The sequence below is a fragment of the Panthera leo genome, chromosome A3 (assembly GCF_018350215.1).
Source record: "Panthera leo isolate Ple1 chromosome A3, P.leo_Ple1_pat1.1, whole genome shotgun sequence".
NCBI classification, from domain to species: Eukaryota; Metazoa; Chordata; class Mammalia; order Carnivora; family Felidae; genus Panthera; species Panthera leo.
The window spans coordinates 123,052,938-123,080,306 of record NC_056681.1 but is presented as its reverse complement, the minus strand read 5'-3'; positions in this window follow the sequence as shown (position 1 = coordinate 123,080,306).

Below are 27,369 nucleotides of genomic sequence, written 5' to 3'. Positions count from 1 at the left end.
AATTTTCTCTAAATTGAATAAAGAGTGCAATTTTCATGGCTTTGTTTTAGCATTTAGTGCTTTTGAGGATTATCATTTTATTTATGGATCCTCAAAACTCAATCCATTTAAGAGGTAAAGAAAGTCATTCTGGTGGCTTGGTAAGTCACCAGGTTCTTTTTTTCCTTTAGTGGAGGACAGTCTCCTGAATCACTGATAGGCGTTTCAGCCCTAATAAAAGCTATACTCATAATTGTCTGAACAGTTGTCCTGAGATTCAATACATTGATCAAAACACTTGTTCAAAATTGCCTTCTTAGTAATTGGTTTGTTGCCCTTTTGTTCCTTTTTGTTGTTGCTGCTGCTGCTACTTCCTGACCACAGCTGCCCACTAGACCAGTCTCAAATCATGTTATAGTGTCTTCCCTGAAGAAATGAAATCATTCCATGAATGTGGCCACCTGCATTGCCTTTTTCAACAGAAAAGGAGAAATGGACACATGTTAGCCATTGTATCACCCCTAATTCTCGTTCTGGCTCTAACATTAATTGTTTTGGTATTGACCAAGCTGCTTAACAACTCAGGGCCTTGGTTTTCTTATTTAGAAAACACATGGATTTGACAGGGTGTTTTTCAGGATCCCTTCCAGTTCATACTTCCTATGATTTTACATGATCAAATGAAATAAAATCCATTGAGTGCTGTATGAACACAAGGGATTACTACCTAGATGAAGATGATTAAAGAAGGGGGTGGGTTGAAATTTTGCCTCAATTTTTCCACAAAATTATTCATTACATCAGTATTCCAGTCACTGTACTCTCTGCTGAGAGGAGGGGCAAGTCAAAGAGTGATCTCTTATAAAAGAGTTATATGATGCTATTCATTTTCTATAATATATTTAAGATGCATGTGCTTGTTATTGTCCCATTTCCCTCCCTCCCTCCTCCCCCTCTCTGTCTCTCTCTGTCTCTCTCTCTCTCTCTCTCACACACAGACACACACACACACACACACACACACACACACACACACACCAGATACCAGATACTTACTAGTGATTCTACAATTAAAAGTTATGTTGCCATTAGGTTTATTTTTCTCTATGGATATATTGTTACCACATTTTACAAGGCTGTTGTGGCCAATGTTGTCTTTTATAACTTTTCTTCTCTGTTGTGTGTCTGGGTCTTTATGCAATGTAAACATTCCAGCTGTGTCCTTAATGCCAAATTAATTTCCTCCAAAGTTCATTTTCTTAGTCTAGTTATACATGATGGGGACAAACTTATAAAATATTCTTTCTTTCCAACTAACTTCCTCCTTCCCTCTCCTCTCCTCTCCTCTCCTCTCCTCTCCTCTCCTCTCCTCTCCTCTCCTCTCCTCTTTCTTGTCCCTTTCAACAGAGTAAATTCTCCTGCTTTGAATCAGTTTTTATTCTATAGACCTATTATGAAAATGGATAATGCATGCAACTGGAGGTTAGTGCCTGGCTTCAGTTAATGGGGACAGTGGATTACTAGAGAAAGGAGAATGGATAATCTGGGGAGAGAGATAGTGTCAAAGACAAACTGTGCTTGTTTCAAGCTGCCCATTCCTACCTGTCTCTGCATTTGCCAGAGTCAACCAGTTTTGGAAAACATCATTATGCTAGCCTCAGCTCAGGGCACTCAGGAACCTTAACTGTTTAAACACTTAACTCAAGTTATCTTGATAATTGCTTCAGAAATTCGAACCCACGAAGTGTAAACTGTCTCCTTCTAGAGGATGTGATTAAATGCTGTTCAATGACAAGAAGCATATCAATCAAAATATAAGTTCTAAAATATATTCCATAAACATCAGTTGAGCACCCACTATGTAATCTTTCCTGATGTGGTGGATTTTCACAGGTTTTTGCTTGCTTAGTATCCATATCTCCTTTGATAATCATATTTTAATTTTCCACCAGGACACTGGTTTTCAAAAATTTTTAATATCACCTACCAAAACAATGTATTTAATACCGCAACCTAGTAAACAGTGTTTAATAGTGAATAAAGTTTTTTATAAAATAAAAAATTTTATTACCTGTTTTACCCTCTGATATTTTTCTTCTTGTCTCTTTTGTTCACATTTTTTTCCTTCCATACTGTCCCCTTCTATTCCCTCTACTAAAAAACTAAAAACAAAACAAACAAACAAAAAAGTATTTGGTTGCAACTCACCAAACTGATTTCATCATGTACTAATTGTTCTTTCCAGTTGTTTTGGAAGACTGTCCTACGGACCACCCTTTCCTCTGTGTTCAATACAAGTGCTCTGGTAGAATCCACAGAACTCTCAAATCTAATTATAGAACTTGTGAAGTAACACAATCAATGTATAGTGTTCCCCTGGCCTATGTGATCTGTCCAGCTGGAGATGTGACCTAGCCTGATAAGTCACTCTGAATTTTTATTGTTTGGCGGGCCATTCTCTCCTTTCTGACAGATTTGAGGTGATGAGTATGGACTCTAGAGCTACTGCACCTATCTCACACAGAAGATAGGCGACCTGTCTGAAAAATGAAAGTTAGTTTTGGAGAGACAGAAGGAAATTTTACAGAATAGAGACCTAATGTTGGGATGGGTTAACTGATTGGTCCAAGATCACATATGTAAAATTTATAGAGTTAGAATTAGCATAGGTTTGTTTGATTCCAAAGCGGATGCTCTTTGTATTCTGTTACCTTCCAGTAAGGACCTTACAATAGTGTTGTAGAAGCAAGGGCACAAGTAAAGCTAATTGTTGGATCTGGGTAAGAGGAAAGCAACCCAGTAAGGGAACAGCTTCATAAACTAAAGGTGGCAGAAACATGGGGAGAGGAGTGTGTGTGGCGGTGGGTGGAGAGTGTTGAATTTGGACAAAGAATTTGCATGTGGGGTAGAGCAGAAGGTTGGAGAGGTAGGCTTGGCCCAGAAGATCTAGGCATTTATATTCTTATGGTAATTTTACTTTATTTTTAATTAAAGGGAGGAAATTTTATGAATCTTGGAAACACTATCCTTCCCCAAGGCTAAAGGGATAATCACTTACACGTTCAGTTATGTATCTCCCCAAAGAATAAACAATATATAATGAACTCCAGGTATACACAACAAATGTCTTTCATTTTAGCAAGGTGTATCCTCTAAAAGTGAAGATTTTCTGCAGTGTAAGGTGGGCTGCCAGTGTTGCAGGGTTGCATGTTTTGGGGGAGGGTGATGAGAAGAGTATTGTTTCTCATTTAATTTTCAGCATTATAAAAGCTTATGTCTCCATTTCCTCTAAAAACATCTGTTAAACTACAAAGCTGATTCAAGCAAACAAAAGAACTTGAAAGAAAGACCAAATGCTCTGTCTCCGGGAAGACATATTTAGCCTGGTTCAAACTGACATTCATATGCATTTAAAAGCAATTAAACTCTCACAAAGGCAGCACAACCACAGGAGTCTGGAGCACTCCTTGTTTTCAAGCATTTTAGAGCTCCATTTCAGAAGGAGTGAGGGAGGTCTGTGGAGCCCATTCTCTGTAGTTGTATCACCAGCTCAGTAAAGTAGTGAACAGATAGCCTTCTCAGACCCTATTGGTTTGGGAAGTCCAGACTTGATTAAAAACTATTAAGATTAAACAAACAAATAAACAAAAACAAACAGCATTCTTATCACTTTCACCACTGATCTGAAAGATCCATCTCCAGAGATTTTATCCCAATATCCTAATTCCTCGTGATTCTTATAACTGTTAAGAATTATCTGTTTATTTGTCTATTGTGTATCTTCCCTATTACAATGTTTATTCAACAAGAGCAGGAAACTTGCCTGCTGGTACATCCAAAAACATTGCCACTGATAGGTGTTCAGTAAATATTATTAAATGAATAAATGAATGGGTGAATGAATAAGTTAATTAATGGAATTCCTGCCCTAGAGAAATAGAAATCATACTCTAGGCTTGCTCAAGTCTTAAGTCACCATTACATTTCAGTTTATCCTCTTACTTGTTGACATTAAAAGTCAACAAGATGTGGTAGATTGGTAAATTGTAATTTTTGTGTATGTTATACCCTTCCTCAGCCTCCCAGTTTAATAGCTGATAACCCTTACAATTTTGAACAATTGAGAGGAAGAATAATAAATGCCATGTTCTTTTTGTTTAACTTCGTGAAGTACTCCCAGGTACAAAGCAGCAAAAATTAAAAACAAGAATAGATATGTAGGTCCAATTTTCTTCTACCCAGCTCCCAGAATAAAGTGAATTAAAAATCTTCCAATCAGGGAAAGAGGTATAGAAGGTGAGAAGGCATTTACTGGGTGTGTGACACTGTCTCTACCATCCCTTGGGGATACTGGGCATGAAGATGGAGAGAACAAATATGAGCAGCAGCAGTGTGGAGCAGAGTTTTGCCTGTCCCTCTTAGAGTTCTGGTGATAGACAGGTGGTATATTTCTTGAATATAATGGTGCAAAAAATCTGGAGAAGAGATGCCCGATGGTTTTTAGGGTGAGTGTCAAAGTGAGTGTCTGCTGGCAGCTCAGCCTTCTAAGGCCTCAGGATGGGCTAGCAAAATGGGTTAACCTTCCCAGTGCCCATGGGAAAGGTATAGAAGAGCTAGGGAGGACTGAAAGATCATGGAAACCCTGGGTATGTGAACAAGGAAGACCTCCCACATAGCAGTACTGGACTTAGAAAGGGAAGGCTAAGGCAGAACTTTGGACACCTGGGTAAAGTAATAGGAACAGAGACCTCCAACCCAAATCCTTGACCAGATGACTGGTCATCTCAATGGGTGTCAGCATGAAGAGGGTGTGTCTGATGACCACATAAGACAAGGTACATCTCACAGAAAGGTAGCTTAGGACTGTTAAGTAACAAAAATTCAATACAGTAAATATTAAAGATCTAATTGGCTTTACTAACCCACTCAGGAATTGGAGCAGCAAAAAGGAAATAATCAGCAAAGAACCCTTTGTCTTTGGCAAGGTTGTCCTCCTGAGGGGAATGGAATGGGTCTTTCAGGAAATTCCCTAATGCTGGTCCAGAAAGTCCTATGTTGACTGGTTAAAAGTTACATTTCTGGGATGTTGAAACTCCAGTTAGATTAGGTGCTGTTAGTTTACTGGCTTGGGGGCAAGTGACACCATTGTGGGCCCCTGGTTTTCTTTTTAATAAGATGTAACCATAAAGAGACTATGGAATGGGGCTTCTCTTTTTCTTTTCATTATTGCTTTTGTAATGGTGGGTGAAGTTTCCCAGAGATTTGAATCAACATGGGGAAAAGGGAGAGAGAATAAAATCTGAGAGTGATTTTAAAAATCTGAATACGGCTGCATTATAAACCTGAATTGACTGAGAAGTGCCTGAATGGGAAGAAATTTACCTGAAAGCAACTTGATAATCAGTTTTCTGCTACTGAGCAGAAATGGGAACTTAATGATAGAAATTATCTTTGACTATAGAAAAATAAGTTACATTTTTGCATATATCAGTTTATGACTGAAAATTTAAATTCATTATGTAGTCCCAGCAATTTAATTTTCCTTTTATACTTTCTACCCCTGATGATTTTCTTTCTTTTTATCCACTACCACTCATTCATATGCTCCACCTTTTTTCCTAGGGCCATTCATCATTCAGCTAGTTCAGAGATAGTTGTTAAAACAATACAGACAAGTCAAGAGGCAAGGAAGGGCTTATTCACTGTAGTTAAAAGAAAAATATTCCTCGCTCTATTCCTCTCTCCTTGCTTTTGCTTCTGTTGTTTTCTTGCCTAAAATATTCTCCCCTTTCTACTTAATCAAATCCTGTTGATCAAGGCTTCAATCAAGTCTTACCACCTCAGTTCAGTTTTCTGGGATTGTTCTAGCCCACAGTGCGGTCACCTTCCCTAAACTCTTAAAGATTGTTCCTAACTACCACATAGTTAGGAACTGAATTAAAATGGTCTGTTTTTGTTGTTTTTGTAGAAAATGACTATAAACATTTTATCAATTAGATTGTGATCTCCCCAATATTTTCCTTATATATCTTTGAACACATATTCTTGGGAAAATGTGTAGTAATTGCTGACTGATTGAAATGTCGCATTTAGATCCAAAGTTCAAAATGGATAAAGGACCTGAACGTGAGACAGGAAACCATCAAAGTAACAACTTGATTTAGAATACAGGTTTAGTGGGCTTTCATATCCTGGATTCTTCTATGTTAACCCAGCCAACCAACCAATTACTTTGCAAGGAGTTGACCCACGTGATTCTAACTTGAAATGTCATGATCCATACTAAATTCAAAGTACATTTTAATCAACTCAGTATATGATACACTTTCCAAATGGCAGAATATTGGGTGGATTTCTGTGGTGTAAGACAAGTGGATAGAGTTTACACCCCAAGTTTATATAACTTTAGTTCCTGATTGTAACATAGTCACCCTGCCTTGCCCCTTTCTTATCCCGGCCTCTCTTGTCTCCCACCACTTGAATGTTGTTAGCTTTAGGTACCTGAGGACATATTTAGATGCAAATCCATTTAGAGAATGGGGTATATCTAATAAAAGTGGCAATGCAACTGCTTGGATCACTGCCTTCAGGGGAATGTAAAATTTGTGCTAAGATCCAAACTGAAGAGTGGAAAAAAGAATACCTCCTGTCTGGTCTTCAAGTTGAGAATGCATTTGAATTTGTATCAGCCTTGATGATTCTTGATGCCCATACCCGGTTACTTAGTGATCTTTTATTGGCATATGTGCATTGGATTTTCTTTCAAGTCACTCTTCATAGACATCCAGATGGGTGATGGAGATGGATTTGTACCCATCATCTGACCATCACTTTGGCTCTTATTTAACTTGGCAGGTTTGATGAAGAGCTGTTTGCACATCAAGATTCCTTGATGGGCCTATTTTTAATATTGACAGCATGAGGTGACTTTTCGAATTGAGGTTTTGTTTGCTGCACTTTGTCCTCCTTCTTTATGTTCTTATTCATCATCACAGTTCTTCTCCATCTTTTGCATGTTTAGAATTGGGCATATTTCCAATAGTTATTAAACTTATTATGATGATATATATTTTTTTACAGTTCTAGTGACAAATATATCTTCTGTTTGTTGAGAAGGTGGGCTAGCTTGTGAAATAAGAGTTGATTCTTTTATTTAACTTGCTGGGTGTCATCATGATGACTCCTTAACCTAAATTTTCAAAGATTCTTCCTCTTTCCAGGGTGCCTGGGTGGCTCAGTCGATTAAGCATCTGACTCTTGATTTCGGCTCAGGTCATGATCTCAGGGTTCGTGAGATCAGGCTCCGTGTGGTACCTGCTTGGGATTCTGATTCCCTTTCTTTTGCCCCTCCCCTGCTCATGTGCCCTCTCTCAAAAACAAACAAACAAACAAACATGGAAGAAAAAAGATTCTTCCCCTTTCCATTACCTTCATTTCAGGGAATTTGTTTTATTATACTTCCTAAATAATTACATACTGATTTGTTGCAGCTATTAGTAATTACTAATAAAGTCACTCTTTAGTGACAAGGGGGGACATATAGAATCTGATTAGAAAATGTTAGGTCACATTGATAATTCCGCCTTTAGATGAGCAAACTTGTCTTAGAAAACTACCAGTGGGGACCTGTTGTGTGTGTTTATTAAACTGAGCAAGAATGTCCAAGAACAGCAAAGATAGATGGAAACTCCACTAAGTAGTTGATAAGGAGTCACAATGACTTAAAACTTCTTTGGTGTTTTGAAAACAGTGTTCTCTATTACTTACCGACATAGAAGTTCCACTTACGGATGTTGCACTGCTTTTAATCTGAGACATCAGCATGCTTTAGGATGGGAGTTTTGTTCTTTTTCCCTTTGCTTCAAGGCTACACACAGGGCCTTGCAAAACTGCATGCAGCACTGGATCTACAGGTAGTCTATCCGCAAATGTGATCCTAAGATATTCATGGGTATTTCCTTCTCTAAATTATCAAAGTATTTATTTTCCTTGAGAAAACTTTTAAATTCACAGGTGGTAGCTGAGCCACCATCAGTTAGAATATGCTTAGAAATACATCGTGCATTCAGTTTTTACAGCTTCTGTTGGCAAATGGTGTGATCTGTAGTACTGTAATCTTTCTGAAGCATACAGTTTTTGCTAGGAAATGTAAATGTAAATCCCCATATCAATGTTAACTCTGAAAGAATAATTGAAACTATTGGTGGAAATGTAAATGAACTTCTGGTTCGGAGAATAAAAATGTATTGAAGAGGTCATGGCAACTGATAGTTTGGTTCTGGTAAATGTGGAAATTTTTTCATATGCATTTAAACTACACTTGGTTCCACATTTTGGAATGGAAAAAAAAAGCACATTGAAATAAGGGGACAATGTTTGTATCACGCCAAGAAACCAGCATGAGTGCTACCTGGAAGTCAGAAGTTTCATGAAATGTAGTATAAGATAAAGTCAGTTTGAGGAAGGACTGGCTGGCTGGCAGTTCATTTAATGACAAGAAAAAGTCTTTTTGGGTAGTGAAATGGCAGAGGCTCCTGAAGGAACTCTACTAGCAACTCTTAGCCTAGAGCAGTGAGGTAAGAGATTGGGGGGGGGGGGGGGTTATGGGACAAGAAAGAGAAATGCTCCCCTTACCCTTTGGAAGAACATCAGACATTGGGGATCAATTTTGGTGCTAGCTCAAGGTTTATCCTTTAGGTAGAAGGGCACTCTATCTCTGTTGACGTTAAGCCACCATACCTTCTGTGTCGTGAAGGAAAAATTCATTTCTCATGTGTTTCTCTTACTCTCACACTACTACCACACACACATTTCTGACACCAGATGTGTGAGTTTTTTCCTATACCAAACAATTCTTTGTGACACCAGCTGGGTGTCCTATAATTCAGTTCAATTTCAGAGTTAACACAGAGTTAACACAGACCCTACAGGTTAAGAACTCAATTCCATGAGACTGCTTCCCATGTCAGATGTCAGTCACATGTAGTAGGTCCTCAGGTTACTCACAACTTTTAGCCCCCTTAGGTATAAATTAGAAGTTTCTGTGACTTCCCCCTTGGATTTGATTATTTGCTAGAACAGCTTGCAGAACTCAGGGAAACATGTTTACCAGTTTATTATATAATAAAAGATAAGATAAAGGGTACACATAAACAGCAGGTGAAGAGATACATAGGTTGAGGTCTGGAACAGTCTCAAGAATAGGAGCTTTGGTCACTATGGCATTGGGGTGTGCAACACTTCTGGCATGTACATGTGATCACCATCCTAGAAGCTCCCAGAACACCCTATTATTGGGATTTTTATGGAGGCTTTATCACATAGGCATGATCAATTATCAACTCTGTTGTCAGCCCCTTTTCCCTCTCTGGAGAGTGGGATGTGAGGCTGTTAATTCTAAGCTTCTACTTATGGCTTTGTCTTTCTGGTGAGCATTCTCCATCTAGGAGCCCACCAAGAGTTAACTTCATTAGAACAAAAGGCACTGCCATCATCACAGAAATTCCAAGGGATTTGGGAGCTCTGGGTCAGGAACTAAGGTCAAAGACTAAATGTTAGAACAAAAGATACTCCTAGCACCTCTGTTTACAAAGGTTTTAGGAACTATGTGTTAGGAACCAGGGGCAGAGACCACTGTATGTATGTATGTATACACAGTGCAAAAGACAATTCTTGGTTCTTTAGCAAAGTAGCTGATGGCTGATGGTTAAAGGGGCCTGCCTATTTCTAAAGGCTACAGGATTATAATAGGGCAAAGGAAATCTGTACTAAATTTAAAATTCTTTATTTTCATTTGCACTGGAAATACTTGAATGGAGGTACCATGATTTTAAACAGACCATCATAACTGAACACGTATGTGTCAGCCAGTAGGAAGAAGTAGATAGAAAATGACCAGACATATGTAATATAATATTGTAATGTAATTTTATAGTTCATAGTAAGGAAGTAGGAGAACATGTATCCTTGTAAATAATTTCTATAAGAAACAGGAAGAATTCCTTAGAATATACTAATTTATAGTCTCAACCTGATTTGAAATGTTTCTGTGCCTATGATATTAAGACATTTGTAATCATGAAACAATCTGAACGTAGAAATGATTAACTGGATATTAAAAATGTGGATATTTAAAACTGTGAAATAACCTGTGAATGGCAGCATCCATTTCATAGAAAACCAAACCAATGAATTAGAAGATGAACTTGAGACAGTTGCCTAGGAGTTACAGGAAAGGGAGAAGAATAATAGAAGAAAAGATGAGATTCTGGGGTGCCTGGGTGGCTCAGTCAGTTAAGAGTCCAACTCTTGATTTCGGCTCAGGTCATGATCTCACAGTTTGTGGGATCGGGCCCTGCATCTGGCTCTGTGCTGACAGTGCTGGAGCCTGCTTGGGATCTTCTCTATGCTCTCTCTCTGCCCCTCCCCTGCTCTCTCTCTCTCTCTCTCTAAGTAAATGAAGAAACATTTAAAAAATTAAAAAAAAAGAATATATGAGATTTATGAGGACAAATTTAGGATATCTAAAAAACGTATTATGGAAATTCCAGAAGGAGACAAAACGGCAGGAAGAGAAACAAAAATGGACATACCAATAGAAGAGAACAAACTACTAGTGAGAAAAAGAGCTAAACTACTGTTTGGGTGAGGCTCCCAGAAGCAGATTCTCTCACAACATACTCATGATATTTTAACTAACTATAACTTTCAAGAATAATGAGACATTTCCCCAAAATGCAAAATAAATAGTTCTGTGACTTTATAATTACATGTCTAGGACTTAAGCCTAAGGAAATAATGATGATTACATACATACCTTTTATATTAAGTAAAAATATCTTTATCAAATACTACATATGGTGACAAAAGAGGAATTTAGATCACCGAAGATGCTAATATAGGGCTGTGGCCAAGCAAGCGGTTTCTGAAGCTAGATTGCCTGGATTTGATGTCCAGCTCCACTGCTTACTAGCTGTATGACGTTGGGAGGTCCCTTAACCTCTCTGGGCTTCAGTTTCCACACCTGAAAAATATGCATGGTAATATTCATATCTAACCCAAATGGTTGTTTGAGTATTAAAAGGTATACTACATGTATAGTGTTTCTAAAAACATGATTATTTGAGAGAGAGAGTGGGGGAGGAGCAGAGAGACAGGGAGAGACAGAATCCCAAGCGGGCTCCTCTCTGTCAGTAAGAACCATGAGATTGTGACCTGAGCCAAAATCAAGAGTCTGATGCTTAACCAACTGAGCTACCCAGGTTCCCCTACATACAAAACATTTAAAAGGGTGCTTGGTAAGTTGTAGAAAATGTTATCTTTGTTTATTAAAGATGTGAACCTTGACTTCTGGCAATATTTATGTCAGAAATATAAATTTAAAATTAAAGGTACCTTTTATTTTATAATTTTTTAAATTGTTTTCTAATCTTCCTACAATGACTATGTATTAATAAAATAAAGAGAAAATAACATTTATATATATTTTAAAACTATTGGTGATTTTTAACCAGAAAAGTAGAATTTTGTTTTTATGGAAGAATTGCACAATACTTTCAGAAATAACTTTAGTTCTGTGTTAATACTGCTACTATGGCATCTCTTCAATGTTTCAGGCACCCTACTGCATTTCTTGCTGTGATAATTTATTTGCCTAAAGTGTCATAGTTCCCAGTCTTCCCTGTTCCAGTCTGTTCTGGGATGCAGTGCTGGGGCTAGAACATTGTGAACTACGTTTCCCAGAGTCTTTCTAGCTGGCTTCCCCTTAGTTTTGGCCAGGAGGAGGCAGGAGAAGGGGAGTGGAAAGGGGAATGAGGGGGAAGGCAGTTCCTTTTTCCCATGTGCTCAGGGCCCTGTCAGCATCACCTGACAGCAGCAGCTCAGCAGGTGGTGTGGTTTACCCCAGCCCCCAGCCCCAGGACCTGGTGCAGCATCTTTCAGCACTCCTGGAACAAGCCTAGAGGTATCACATCCCTTTGGAGGTATCAGAACAGCCTGGCAAATCTACCTCCTCAGAGGTCTGTGTGTGAACTTCACCAGGCCCCTGTGACATCTTAGATATGCTTACTTTCCAAGAGGGGTGTCTTTTTCAAAATTTGACCAGGATCTCTTTCAGGCTCCTTCCCAGAGCTCTTGCGTTGTTTACAACTGCGTCCTCTCTTGTGTCCCTCCAGCTTTAGGAGTAGTAACTGCTCCCTGTTGTTGTCTCTGGTTTACCTCAGTGATGCTGCTCCTCTCTCCAGATTAAATCCCTGATATTAAATATCCTCTGTTGAAATACACAATTTGGATTTTGTTTTCCTGACTGGATTCTGGGTAATACATGTGGTATTTGTGAATTTGAGCATTGGATAAGGTTTTCAGGACATTAATTCCTGCATGTTAAGAACCTGTAGCATTTTTTCAGAAGAAGCAATGAATTGGGCCTGATTCTCTCCTCATGTGGCACTCTTATATCAATGCTCAGATACACAGTCTAGACCCATGGAATAAGAGAGAAATGACATTCTTAGAAAAAAGGCAGGAGGTTATCATAAGTCACTTGTGTTCTCCATCTGAGGGGGACTGGAGTCTGCTACCTAGAACACGTGACCTGCCTAATAGTAACTTACACACATAGGAGTTTCTGTTCTACACCATGAGATCTGGGCACAGGTGATCCAGGACTTGAAAGGCCCATCCAGATGGCATTAAGAAATCAGTTTCTTCTGTCTTCCACTTTGCCATCCTAGGCATGTGACTTTTGTTTTCCTGTCTCCAAGTACTGGTACATTTCCTCATTCCAGGCAGAAGGAAGATGGGAGAAGGGATGGTGTCAGGAGATTTCTCCTTATATTTCATTGGTCAGAACTACATCACAGGGACTTACCTGAAGCTGCAAGAGAAGGTGGGAAATTGAATTTTTAGCTTTTTTTTTAAAGCTCTATAAATAGAGACTGGCATGAGAGAAGGGCAATTACAATACTCATTATACAGATACATAGGCCCATTATATTACATGGGTGCCTCACAGTAAACTGCTGTATTTAAACCCTAATACATAGCATTTGTATTACTGGTGCAAGAGGCTGATTATATATTGTCCATTTAAGTAGAGTGTGAAGTTCTTCATTATTTGCTTTCTATTTTGTACAGAAAGGAAATTTTGTGAGTTCAAAGGGGCAGAGAACAAAGCAAGCTTATTCTAGCATACTTAGCCACCCATTTGGTAGCATTTGAACTTTCCTGATGATCATTTACCACGCAACAGTGACTCTCTTCTGTACTTTCACCATTTGCTGCAAGGTCACCCTTGAAGAGCTGCAAGGCAAACCCACTGAAGTCTTTAGCACAATGCTTTACCCTCCTTCTTAATTAGCTGCTGGGAAGGAGTGGAATTGTTTTGCCATTCCAGCATCCCCATTTAACTCATTGGGACTTGGCTCTGCTGATGGAGAAGGGGCTGGGAACAGCTTTTGATAGCACCACCTAATGAGGCTCTTAGCAACACACTCATGCGATCAGACCTCCCAGCATCTCAAATATGTAAGGAGGCAACCTGCACAATACTGTGAAAACCTGGAGCAAGAAAAGGATTTGGTGATTGTGTTTTATTTAACTAAGATGAAAGCAGCAATCTTCCCATCAGGCACTATTTATGATTAATTAAGATAGATTTTGCAAAGCAATCTATGCTTTTTGTGCTCAAGCGGAGGCATGCTAACAAGAGAGGACAATCATGAAGCTCCATAATCTGAACGGTAATAAGCCTGGCTTCAGCCCCACCAGCTAAATTTCATCTCAGTGATATTCAAGGTTTGGCAGCCACCTCCAAGCCTCGTCACAGATGCTAATAGCAAATCAACTGAAATGGATGGTGTGGGTGATGCCAAACCTACAACACTTTGTATCTTTTGAAAGCCCCATCTCAGTTTTCTAGAAATTTTCTGGGGTTTGATGAAATACATACTGTATGCATGTAAGCTCTGAGTGGGGGTAGCAGAGCAAGGTTAATACATTTCAAGGTGGGCTTCAAAAATCAGATAGTGGAGGGGTACAGGGAAAGGAAGGCAATTTCCTTGATGGAACAAAAATTCAGAGAGGGCCATGGTTTTGAAGCATACTTACACATTGACTAGTGTTTATGGACATCTTGTATAATCCCTCAAAGTAAAAGTTCTGATCAATTGAAGACCTTATTCTCAATTATCAAATTTAACCAAACAAATAGATTTTTAAACCACAGGACTAATCTAGACAACAACAAAAATAATGATAATAACAACACAATAGTAATTTTTTAGGTAAAATTTTCTGTAATACTATAGGCATTATAGGGTTTTTTTTAAGTTATTACTACAGGTTTGGGCCAGTAAACTGATCTGTTTATTTAATAATCTGTGCTAATTATTTTGAAAGGGACAAAAGAAGGGATTTCTTTCACCATTTTTCTTTGAAGTACAGAAAATATTTTATTCTTACATTTTTTTACATTCATTTATTGAATGCCAGCCATGTGCCAGGTGGTGAAATAGGTTTTGGGGATACATGACAGGCCAACCTAAACATGTGTTCTGACTTCACATACCTTGCCAATTATGTGAGATTTAAATGAGAACGTAGGCAATTAAAACACAATGTGATATGGGCTGTGAGAGGAGAAGTATAGGGTCCTAAGGGAGAGACAGGATGGGCCCCCTAACAGACCTGATGGTGGTGAGGAAGGGGTAATGCAGAAACTTCTTAGAAAAACGGTATCTAAGCTTCAATATCAATGATGAATAGAAATTGACTGGGAACAACCAGTGTTTGTGTGGAGAAGGGGTATTCTGTAAAGATAAAACTTCCTGTGAAAAGGTTTGGAGCCTAGAGACAGTGATACATTCTTCTGTGTGGCTGGAAGCGACTGTGTGTGAGCATGGTGGGGGGTGGGGGCGGTTCCCAGATCACAAAGGTTCTTTTAAGTTACATTAAAGAGTTTGGACTTACCTTGAGGTATTTCTAAGCATGTATGTGTCTTGGTCTAATTTGCATTTTAGAATGAAGAACTTTCTGTGATGATAAAAATGAGGACTGGGAAACCTGTTATGAGGTTGTTGCAGGGATAAAACCAGTTAAAATATTGTTATGGGAAGCACAATAGAGGCAGATGGAATTGTGAGATGTGAAGACATTTGAGAACTATTTAGGAAGTAAAATCAGCAGGCATCAGTGACTAACTCCATAAAGATATTCTGGATAATGTGGAGTCCATGGTGGATAATGGTGGTATTCTCTGAGAGCAGAAACCCAAGATGAGGAACTTAGGGGCTGGAGGAAAGGTCTTTAGTTCTCTCTTAGAGGTTTTAAATCTTAAGTGTCTGTGGGCTATTCAAGTAAAGGTGTCTAGCAGATAGTGTGCAAGTATAGTCCTGGAACTTACAGATGGTGTTAAGAGCTGGAAATACTGCTTTGTATGTGATAAGCCTTGAGATCATCCTTTCAGCCATGAAACTGAGTGAGCTTGTTCAAGAAGACTGCATTACCAGTGAGAGAACCTAACTGGACGTTCAGAGAAACGGTAACACTTAAGAGTTGGCAAAGAAAGAGTCCCCAAAGGAGAACTGATACCAGGAGGGTTATTAATGGTTGAAGTACATTTTCAGAGAGAGAATGTAGACAACTTGTTACAGATGTTTATGAAAGGGGTGAGAAAAGTTAGTTGATATTTGTGGTGAATGTGGGGGTTGAAGAGTAATTTCTTTTTAATATGGGAGAGATGAGCTTAACATAAGCATGCAGATATGGAGGTTATGATAATCCAAAGTTTACCTTTGAACAGCTCATGAAAAGAGGATTTGCTGAGCAAAGGAAGGATGTTAACACATTTGTGGAGAGGCATATTTAACCTACTAAAGAGAACAAAGTGTTTCTCTGCACTCTAACAGTAGCTATTTGCATATGCTCAGTGTGATTAGAGATTGTTCTTACCTTCTCCCTGGAGCCAGACTTGTCTTTGGCAATACAGGCACACCTCACTGCATTGCACTTTGGTTTATTATGCTTCGTAGATGCTGTCTTTTTTTTTTTTTTTTTTTACCATTTGAAGGTTTGTGGCAACCCTGCCTCCGGCAAGTCAATTGGAGATACTTTTCCAACAGCATTTGCTCTTTTTGTGTCTGGGGCACATTTTGGTAATTCTCGCAATATTTCAAAGTTTTCATTATTATTATATTTGTTATATATTTGTTATATCTGTGATAAGTGGTCTTTGATTTTACTATTGGGATGGTTTTTCACACCATGAACCCTGCACATAGAAGACAAACTTAATTGGTGAATGTTGTGTGTGTTCTGACTTCTCCACAGAATGGTTGTTCCCCCATTTTTTCCCCTCTCCTTGGACTCCCTATTCCCTGAGACACAATAATATTGAGACTAGGCCACTTATTAATCTTACAATGGCCTCTCAGTGTTCAAGTGAAGGAAGAGTGACATAGCTCTCACTTTAAATCAAAAGCTAAAAGTGATTAAGCTTGGTGAGAAAGGCATGTCGAAAAATGAGATAGGCCAAAAGCCAGGCCTCTTGTACCAAACAGTTAGCTAAGTTGTGAATGCAAAGGAAAAGTTCTTGAAGGAAATTAAAAGTTCTACTCCAGTGAACACATAGTGATAAGAAAGTAAAACAGCCTTATTGCTGATATGGAGAAAGTTTTTGTGGTCTGGATAGAAGATCAAACCAGCTACAACATTCCTGTAAGCCAGAGCCTAATCCAGAGCAAGGTCTTAACTCTCTTCACTCCTATGAAGGCTGAGAGGTGAGGATACTGCAGAAGAAATGTGAAGCTAGCACAGGTTGGTTCATGAGCTGTAAGGAGAAAAAGCTGTCTCTGTAACATACAAGCTCAACATACAAGCTCAAGGTGAAGCAGCAAGTGCTGATATAGAAGCTGCAGCAAATTATCCAGAAGATCTATCTGAGATAATTCAGGAAGGTGGCTACACTAAACCATAGATTTTCAGTGGAGGTGTAACACTGAAGGAGGTGTAACAGCCTTCTATTGGAAGAAGATGCCATCTAGGACTTTCATAGCTAGAGAGGAGAAGTCAATGCCTCAATGTCTGGCTTCAAAGCTTCAAAGGACAGGCTGACTCTCATGTTAGGGGCTAATACAGCTGGTGACTTGAAGGTGAAGCCAGTGCTCATATACCATTCCTAAAATCCTAGGGTCCTTAAGAATTATGCTAAATCTACTCTGTGCTGTATAAATGGAACAACAAAGCCTGGATGACAGCACATCTGTTTACAACATGGTTTACTGGATATTTTAAGCCCACTGTTGGGACCTACTGCTCCGAAAAAAAAGATGCCTTTCAAAATATTGACAATGCTAATTGACAATTCGGCTGGTCACCCAAGAGTTCTGGCAGAGATGTACAACAAGATTAATGTTGTTTTCGTGTCCACTAATACAACATCCATTCTGTAGCCCATGGACTAAGGAGTAATTTTGACTTTAAATTCTTATTATTTAACAAATGCATTTTTTGTAAGGCTATAGCTGCTGTGGATAGTGATTCTTCTGATAGATCTTGGCAAAGTAAGTTGAAAACCTTCTGGAAACGATTCACCATTCTAGATGCCATTAAGTACATTTATGATTCTTGGAAAGAGGTGAAAGTATCAACATTAACAGGAGTTTGGAAGAAGTTGTTTCCAGCCTTCTCATAGAGGACTTTGAGGGGTTCAAGATTGCAGTGGAGAAAGTACCTGAAGATGTTGTGGAAATAGCAAGAGAACTAGAATGAGAAATGGAGCCTGAAGATGTGACCGGATTGCTGCAATCTCAGGATGAGGAGTTGCTTCTTCTGGATGAGCAAAGAACATGGTTTCTGGAGATAGAGCCTACTCCTGATGAAGATGCTGTGAAGATTGTTGAGATGACAACAAAGGATTTAGAATATTACATAAACTTAGTTGATAAAGCATCATGAGGGTTTGAAAAGACTGACCCCAAATTTCAAGAACTTCTACTGTGGGTAAAATTCTATCAAACAGTGATGCATGGTGCAGAGAAATCGTTTGTGAAAGGAAGTCAATCAGTGAGGTAGACTTCATTGTCTTGTTTTAAGAAATTGCCACAGCCACCCCAACCTCCAGCCACCACCACCTAGATAAGTCAGAAGCCATCAACCTAGAGGCAAAATCTTCAACTGGAAAAAAAGCTCAGATCAAAAAGCTCAAAATGAGTTATAATTTGGCAGTAGTAAGATATTTTAAATTAAAGCGTGTGCATTTTTTTTAAGATATAATGCGATTGAACACTTAAAAAACTACAGTGTAGTGTAAACATAACTTTTATATGCTCTGGGAAACCAAAAAGTTCATTTGACTTTATTGCGATGTCCACTTTATTGTGGTGGTCTGGAACTGAACTGTAGTATCTCCAAGATATGCCTTTATGTTTTTTAGTGATGGCTTTGAACATTAAAATTTGTGTGTGTTATTTTCTTCATTCTTCAGAATTTCAGGTTCTCTTCTAGGTGTTAGTATTTGAAAGAAGAGGGCAAAGTCTTATTCTTTCCTCAAGGAATTAGGTGGGGAAGAGACAAATGTTTACAATACAGTTGAGTGAGTACTAGGAGGGAGTCATAGGAGAGTGTCCAGGCACATGGAGGAGGCACTCAACACAGCCTATGATAGGAATCAGAAGATAATGTCTTTCTGGAGACTTCACTGAATTCAGGGAGGTTGAATAAGAGTTTAATAAGCTACATTTCTTTTCTCTTCAAAATTTTTTTAAATGTTTATTTATTTTTGGGACAGAGAGAGACAGAGCATGAGCATGGGAGGGCAGAGAGAGAGAGAGAGAGAGAGAGAGAGAAGGAGACACAGAGTCCAAAGCAGGCTCCAGGCTCTGAGTTGTTAGCACAGAGCCCGATGCGGGACTTGAACTCACAAACCGTGAGATCATGACCTGAGCCGAAGTTGGATGCTTAACTGACTGAGCCACCCAGGAGCCCCACTTCTCTCTTTTTTTAAGGTACATTTCTTTTAGTTCATTACATTATTCAGAATTTTCATCAATTCAATCAAACTCTCCCCACCCGAATTCCTTAATATAAGGAGTCAGCAAACTTGTTCTGTAACAGGGCAGATAGTAACTGCTTGAGCTTTGTGAACTATCCAGTCTCTATATAACTACTCAACTCTGCTTCATAGCCTAGAAGCAACTACCAACAAAATATAAATAGACGGGTGTGGCTACTGACATGGTAAATTTCACCTGAGCCTTGTGGTCCTGGACAACAGAGAGATTAAGAAATCCCCCTACCCTGTTGTCTTCTAGAAAACAGTTTACTGCAAAGAATCACCTTTACCCATATAACTTAGATAAGACTCCTGGATGCCTCCTTTGTTTACCCATGCCAAGGCCAGGCACAAACTCTCCAGATTCCCATTTTTTGTTTGTTTGTTTCAGAAATAATTACCTAAATTCTTTTGTTTCCATTGATGAGTGGGAACAAAATACTTTTAAAACCAAACATTGGTTAACAGTCTCACCTTCCCCCAGCCTCTGAACTTTGACCTACCCTCAGCCAGCATACAGCTGCTCTTTAAGGGGTGCTCCCAGAAAGTAGGCTGGCCTAGGGATGCCTGGGTTACTCAGGTGGTTAAGTGTACCACTTCGGCTTAGGCCATGATCTCACAGTTCATTAGTTCTAGCCCTGAGTCTGGCTCTGTGCTGGCTGCTCGGAGCCTGGAGCCTGCTTCAGATTCTGAGTCTCCCTCTCTCTTTGCTCCTCCCCTGCTCGCTCTCTTTCTCACTCTCTCTTTCTCTCTCTCTATCTCAAAAATAAATAAACATTTAAGAAATTATTTTTAAAAAAGAAAAAGAAAATAGGCTGGCCTCAGCATAAAACATTCTGACATTCCATCTACTATTCATCGCACCAAATTTTAACTTTTAAACTTACTTCTACACTTGGTTCTTTCTAGTCTTATTTCTTTTTGCAAAAGAAAATTCCTTTGTGCCTACCCTTGAGATGCTTGGTGATCTAATAGTCACAGCTTTCTTTCTATTGCTATGGTCTCCTTCTTCCTATTACAGCAATCTCTCTCTCTGCGTACCCCTTGCAATAATCCTTTTGGATAAAATTTCTTCCTACTAAGTCTTAGATTTGTTAATAAAAATCACCATATTTATGCTATGGTCTAATAGTGCACATTAACATTTGAATTTTACATAATTTTCAAGGGGCACAAACTTTTATTCTTCTGATTCCTTCCCCCCACCATCCCACTTTTAAAAATGTAAAAATCATTCTCAACTTACAGTCCATACAAAAGCGGATGGCAGGCCAGATTTGACTCCAGGGATACTGTTTGCCAATCCTTGCTTTATATTAAAAAGGTTTCAGGTTTAACAGAACCCACTTAGTTGGCTTTTTAGAGAATAACCTACCAGTTCAATTCAGTAAGCATTTATTAAGTGCCTGCTTTGTGCTCAGCATTATTCTAGGCCCTAGAGATAAAGTTATAAACAAGACAAATATTGTCCTACTTTCAAGAAGTCCAAAAATAAAAGCATCAGTATTTAACTTCAGTATGCTCTGCTGCCTTTTATATGACATGATGCTATTTAATTGCAGGTGTGTTGTAGATATGTAATGACTAGAAGGTGTTACTAGATACACAGGCCATTAGTTGCCTAGATAAACATAACCCACATTCTTAATCTGATTCAATGCTTACCCCTATATCAGAATCATCCTAGGTGCCTGTGCACTAATTCCAATAATGCTATAATAATTCTACATAAATATCAAATTCCTCCTTGAAAATTGTCTTCAGACTCTATAGTACATTCTTTTATAGTAACAATGTTTTTACATATTGATAGTGAACTTTATTTATTTTTTTAAAAAATTTTTAAAAATGTTTTTATTTATTTTTGAGACAGAGAGGCAGAGCATGAGCAGGGGAAGGGCAGAGAGAGAGGGAGACACAAAATCCGAAGCAGGCTCCAGGCTCTGAGCTGTCAGGCTCCGACGCCGGGTCCGAACTCACGGCCTGGGAGATCGTGACCTGAGCCGAAGTTGGACGCTCAACCGACTGAGCCACCCAGGCGCCCTGATAGTGAACTTTAATATTAGAGACTGCCAAAGATTATTTGAAGCCAAGTCAAATAAATGAGGCGGATGAGTAAGGGTGACTCAAAAAAAAAAAAAAAAAAAAAAAGGGAAAACAAACAAAAAAACAAGTGATGCTTTTTCCTTCTGAAACACCAAGTCTCTGATTTCAAAGGCAATCCACTTGAAATTTTGTTATTTTTCTTAAACTGGCTTGTTATGGACTGAATATTTTTGTCTCCCCACCAGTTTCCTGAATTGGCGTCTTAACACCTGAATATGATAGTATTTTGAGATAATGACTTCTTGGAGGTTATTAAGTGACATCATAAGGGTGAGGCCTTGGTCCAATGGGATTAGTGCCCTTATAAGAAGATGCTAGAGAGGTCACTGGCACATGTGCTCTCACTTTCTCTCCTTCTCTCTCTCTCTCTCTCTCTCTCTCTCTCTCTGTCTCTCTCTCCCTCTCTCTCTCTCCACACACACATGCACAAAGAGGCCACATGGTAGCATAGTTGGAAGATGGCAGGAGGCAAGCCCTTATAAGGAACTGAAGAGGTTGGCACCTTGATATTGGACTTCCTAGCCTCCAGAACCATGACAAATACATTTTTAGTCTTGAAGCCACCCAGTCTGTGGCATTATGTTTTGGCAGCCTGAGCTGACTAATACATGGCTGTCTTGAAATTTCCTAAAAGAGGCCTTGGAAAGTTTTCAGCAATGTTAGCATTCTTGCAATTATTTTCCACTCACCAGGGAGACTTCAGTAAAGAGAAAGGCACTCAGTTGGATATACAAGTTTTTGTCAGTTTTAAAAACTACAAATCATATTTTTATAATCTCACTGTATGTGTGTATGTATGGTGTGTACCTTACTTAACCCTTTAGTAGATTATGAATTCTAAGCCCAGAATCACCTGCAAATCTAAGAGATACATCTATGGTGGGGTGGCTATTTTGGAGTCTCATTATTTAATATTTCCAGGAAAAATAACTGCTTATAATCTTTTTTTAAGAAAATGAGTACTTATTTAGGGGTATCTGGGTGGCTCAGTTTGTTGAGTATCCGACTTTGCCTCAGGTCATGATTTTGTAGCTCGTGGGTTCGATCCCTGCATCAGGCTCTGTGCTGACAGCTCAGAGCCTGGAGCCTGCTTCAGATTCTGTCTCCCTCATTCTCTGCCACTCCCCTACTCATGCTGTGTCTCTGTACCTCCCTGTCTCTCTCTCTCTCTCTCTCTCTCTCTCTCTCTCTCTCTCTCTCAAAAATAAACATCAATTTTTTTTTAGAAAATAAGTACATATTTAGAAATAAAAAATGAGGGGAGGAGGCAAAAGAGACATAACCCATGAATAAACCCATCCTGAAACATGTAAGGTGCCTAATTTACCTTGAATAGGAGGTTCCATCTGACATACTTCTTCCTGTGGCCTATGAGGGAAGGCACAGGAGTCTGCTAGTATATACAATATGCCAGAGTGCTTATTCCTTCCTTGAATATTAGAATCTCAAACTATGTCATCTCCACAATAATTCAGAACATATGTAATTAAAAAAAAAAGGCCTAGTGAACTAATGCTGACATTGATTAGAAAAATGGATTAAACCCGTGAATAATGTATAAGACAGATTTACAGCTACCTGCTTGTTGGACAAATAATCACTAATTACTCCACTTACAAGAGTCGGTTACCAGCTCTCTCTTTCACATAAAACATTTTTGTTTCTTCTGTTGCCCAGCACTGAACTGGATCCATTTCATTTTTAAATTTTCCATTCTTTTTTAAAAACAAGTACCCACTTTGTGCCAGGGTCTGCTTTGAGCTGGGACTATGAAGAGATTTAAATAGGTTGGGTTCAGGATTGGACATGTTTGACATCCTTGAGAAGGAGCAAATGACTAAGGGCTATAATACAATATTGTCCAAAGTGCATCGGCAATACATAGAGATGTGGGCCCTTCTCTGAGTACAGGTATCTGAGTAGCCAATAAGCAAGCCTGGGTGTTACTAAGAGGGGTGAGGGAGTCACTGTGAGCCATGTCTTCCTCCTTACATTCACTAAATAAAAAGTGCAAGGTCAGATAAATCCGGGAACAACCAAAATCAATTTACCAGGCCAAAAAAAAAAAAAAAGAAGAGGATAGGAATGAGAGTTTTTATGAACTCACTATTGGAAGAGAAAGGCGCATTATTTTGGTGGCAGTGGGCAACTAGGTAGAAAGAGATTGCTATTAAGTGAAAAATGAGCTTCCACAGGAACCTATGACAATGAAAGTAATAATTAAATCTTCCTCTAACTTAGGTTGCATTGTAAGTGCTTAGCTGAAAAATGTGTCTGTACCTCCGGGCCTGCAGCAATGACATCTGTTATATTTTAGGAACAGAAAGCTAATGAGGTGGAATCTGGAGTAGTGAGCTTAATTGGGCTTGTTTTGATTAAGTGTATGTGCTGGGAATATTCTAATCACTTGTCTGAATTGCAAAACAGCCAACGTAAGCCCCCAAATTCTTGCAACCGTTTGTGAATCAGTTTAGAATAGATAGGGAAATTGTACAGAGGAAAGGGTAAACTGTAAAGCAAAAATTATCTAAAGTTCAGATGAAGTAAAATGTATGTAGTGTTCATGCCTAATTAGCAACTTTAGGTCTAAATAGCAGCCCAGTCATACCTACCTGCTGTTCGCTCTAAGTTAAGGCATCTGCCCTGAGAAACAAAACATGTCAGAGCCTGAAGGACCACAGTGAGTCTTATGCCATCTGCCTGCCTTGCTTTCAGAGAATCAGAGGCCCAGAAAGGAAGGGGCTCTCCCCAGAGCACATGGAGTCTGTGGCAGGGTCTAAGCAAGAACTGAGGTCTCCTAATTCCTAGTGAGTGACTCCTCTGTCCACCTGCTCCAGCCCAGGGACTGAGAACACTCTCAAGTACAGGAGGATTTGATATAACAGTTCCCTTTTGAACATCAAAGATTGCCTCACAGCCACCTTTTGGCCTCATGGAAGGACTTTGGAATTTTGTTTTCTCTGTTATACTCCTTTCTCATTCTGAGCTTTTCTTCCTTAGAATAAAAATGAAAGAATTCTTTGTATAAATATTTAATACTTCTTCTCTATATGTTTCATGAACACAGACCTTATCTCTGTCTCTTGAAATCACACCATTCTAGTTTGTGTTTTTCCATAAGGATTTGCCAAATGAAGGATAAATATGTGAATAATTAAGTGAACATCTTGACCCAGAAAGAAATGGCAAAGGAAAGGAACCAAGTCTTAAAAGGATGAAGAATACTTCCTTGTGGGTAATGTTTACAGGGAGGCATCTCTGCTTTGGAAAAGGCAGAAATAGAGAAATTAAGGTCTGACTTAACAGACGAGGAAGGTGAGCCTGGAAATCAGAGAAAGGGCTTCTGAACCATGGGCAGATGTCCAAGAGGCCTTTGGGGTATCAAAGTTTAGAGTTTCACGCATACAATTCACTTCCTCCATTCAGTTCATATTAGTTCAAACAGCATTTCCTGGATACCCATTCATTTTAGACTTTGTGTGAACCCTGGAGAGATGAGGAGAGCAGACCCACCCCTGGTTTCTGACCTTCAGAGCCAATAGTTGATAAGCTATTACACACTGTAGTACCAGCATATGCAGACTCTTCACTGATGCTCACATTCTCCAAACAAGCTGCTGCATGCCGGCATGTGCCTCTTGCCTAATGTAGAACATAGATGGAAAAAATGATGTCCTGATGGAAAAAATGCTATCTTGAGATACTGGGATCATTAAGGAATGAGGTCAGAGACCAGAAAGAGAATATGTGTGTATGAGAAGGAGAGTGAGAGCAGGCAAACAACAGAAATAATATTTGCAATAAACCAACTCCCAAGGTCAGCAATGAAAGTAACTAGAATAAATACTCTTAATAAGGAGGCAGACAAGCAAAAGAAAATATATAATATATTATACACACACACACACACACACACACACACACGAAGGATATAGCCTCTGACTGGAGTGGCCATGACCATGATAGAATTTGCAGAATTGTATTCAAAAATTACCTCCATGATTAAGGGGTTCAGGCTGAAACCTCAACCTCTTCACCCCCCACTTTATATTACTCAGCAATAACTTTTCTGCCACTCACAAACCCATTTTGGGGTGCCTGATGGGTGAAGTGGGAATTGGATAGGTGTGGGAGCTGAAAAAATTCACAAAACCCAAGAAAATAAGTGCAGGTTACATGAAGCCAGTTTCCCTTAACCGCTAGCATAGAGGCCCAAACATACAGAAGGAGTATGAATAATTGAGGTAAATTTTAATTAGTTTTAATCCTTCCTTGTTCTCCTATAAATAGGGTGGGCTGTTTCCAAGGTTCTGACTATTACCTTGGCATGTATGTAATATTTACTGGTACACAGAAACACTATGCAACAATTTAGGATAGATATTAAAGAAAAATGCCTTACTCAATGTAAACTGCAAGGATAATTTAGGCTGGCAGAATGTAATTACCCAAACTGGAACACATTCCTCAAGGGAACAAGAAAGCATGAGAAGATGGTGTGCTATTGCACCCTGTGATGAGAGCAGCAGTTTTGGAAAATGAAAAGAAAATGAAGTAGGGATGAAAGTTACACAAGAAGACCTGCCCTTTCTGGTGACCTTCAGTGAGAAATGGAGAACTGGGGAAATTGCATGAGAGTAATTGCTGCATTGGAAGCACCTTTAAGTTCATTCCATCTGACACTATAGCCTCCCTAAGTGGATGTTCAGTCTCTACTCAAGCTCTGCTGTGATAGGGAGTTGACAACCTTCTCAGATGGTCAAAACGATCCCTTTTTATGGAGTAAAGAACTTCTTAGAATGTCTACCAGCTGGACTTTGGCCTCTGAAAGCCATACAATGTGCTTATTCTCTCCTCCACCAGATACCTTTCAACTATTTCAATACAATTTCCATTAACTCTAAATCTTCCCTCAGCTAAATGTCCTCTCTGCTTTCATTTGTGCCTTGGAACATACCTTTCTAGACCTTTAACTATATTAATCCAGCACCTCAAAATAGGCTGTCATTTTTTTCTATCCTGTCCAGAATTGGGTACATTACTCTGATATAGGAGAGGGCTGGCCTACTGCCCTCATGGATCTGACATTGTACCTCTGTTAATTGGTCTAAAGAAGTTTCTTTAGCAGCTACCTCACCTTGTTGACTCAAACTGAGTTATACTCAAGCTGGGTCTAAAACTCTTAACAAATTCAGCTCCTTTTCTGAGTCCCCCAAGTACGATTGGCCCAGAGGTCTTCCAGACCTTTCTCTTCTCAGCCATTCATAGATGAACTGCTCATATCTCTCATCCCTTTTTTAATATCTGTAATTAAAGTTTTAAATATATCCATATTATTACTATTGCTGAGTGTTAGTAATAATAATAAAACAGGAATATAATCATGTTCATAAAGAAGAAATAAGCCCTATTCTGCTGTCCAAGCCATGAATGATTTCAGAGCTACATGCAGCAGTGTGTTTGGGGATTTGACCTAGCAAAGACAGAACCAGCCAAGTTGAGTAGACAAAGAGGAAGCATCTCACTCCTGTTTCAGGTGAAATGACAAGGTATGGTGTAGTAGGTCACAGTGTCTTTTCTCATCTCCTGACCACACAGATGAAGCCTATAAATGGCAGCAGTACCCTAGACAAAAATTAATAAAAAATTAATGGGTGTGTAGGTTTTCTGTTGAACTTTTTCTTGGCTTTGTGCCAAATTCTATTGTTTCAGCTTATTCAGATGGCAAGAATATGTTGTAATAATATAATAGAAACCCTGCTGATTAATCACTATTGCTATTTCTAAATCAGTATAATGCCATTACCTTGATGTGCAGTTAAGATGGCAGGGATGGTCTACAGATATCTACAGCCCCTTATCAAGGAAGCAAATTTGATACACTCTGGGTTTCTGCGTTTATACTGTTTTGCTAAATGTTCCTTTCTTCCTATGCTATTAACTTTAAGAAAGAGAACCTCACTCCATTGACTGTTTTTTGTTGTTTTGTTTTTGTTTTTGTTTTTTTCACCACAGCTAAAGCACAAATTTTGGAAAGGAAGCTATGTGAACCTATTGGTTTTAGTTTACACTTAAGGCTGCTTGAATGATGTGGGCAATAATTGTGTACATTAATAAAAGGTGAATGTGTTCGTTAAGGAGTCAAAAGATGCATGTTTATAAATAGTGCATATTTTAATGATGTGCATTTTGGGATGATGTGGATATCATCTCATAAAGATTTTACCAGATTCACT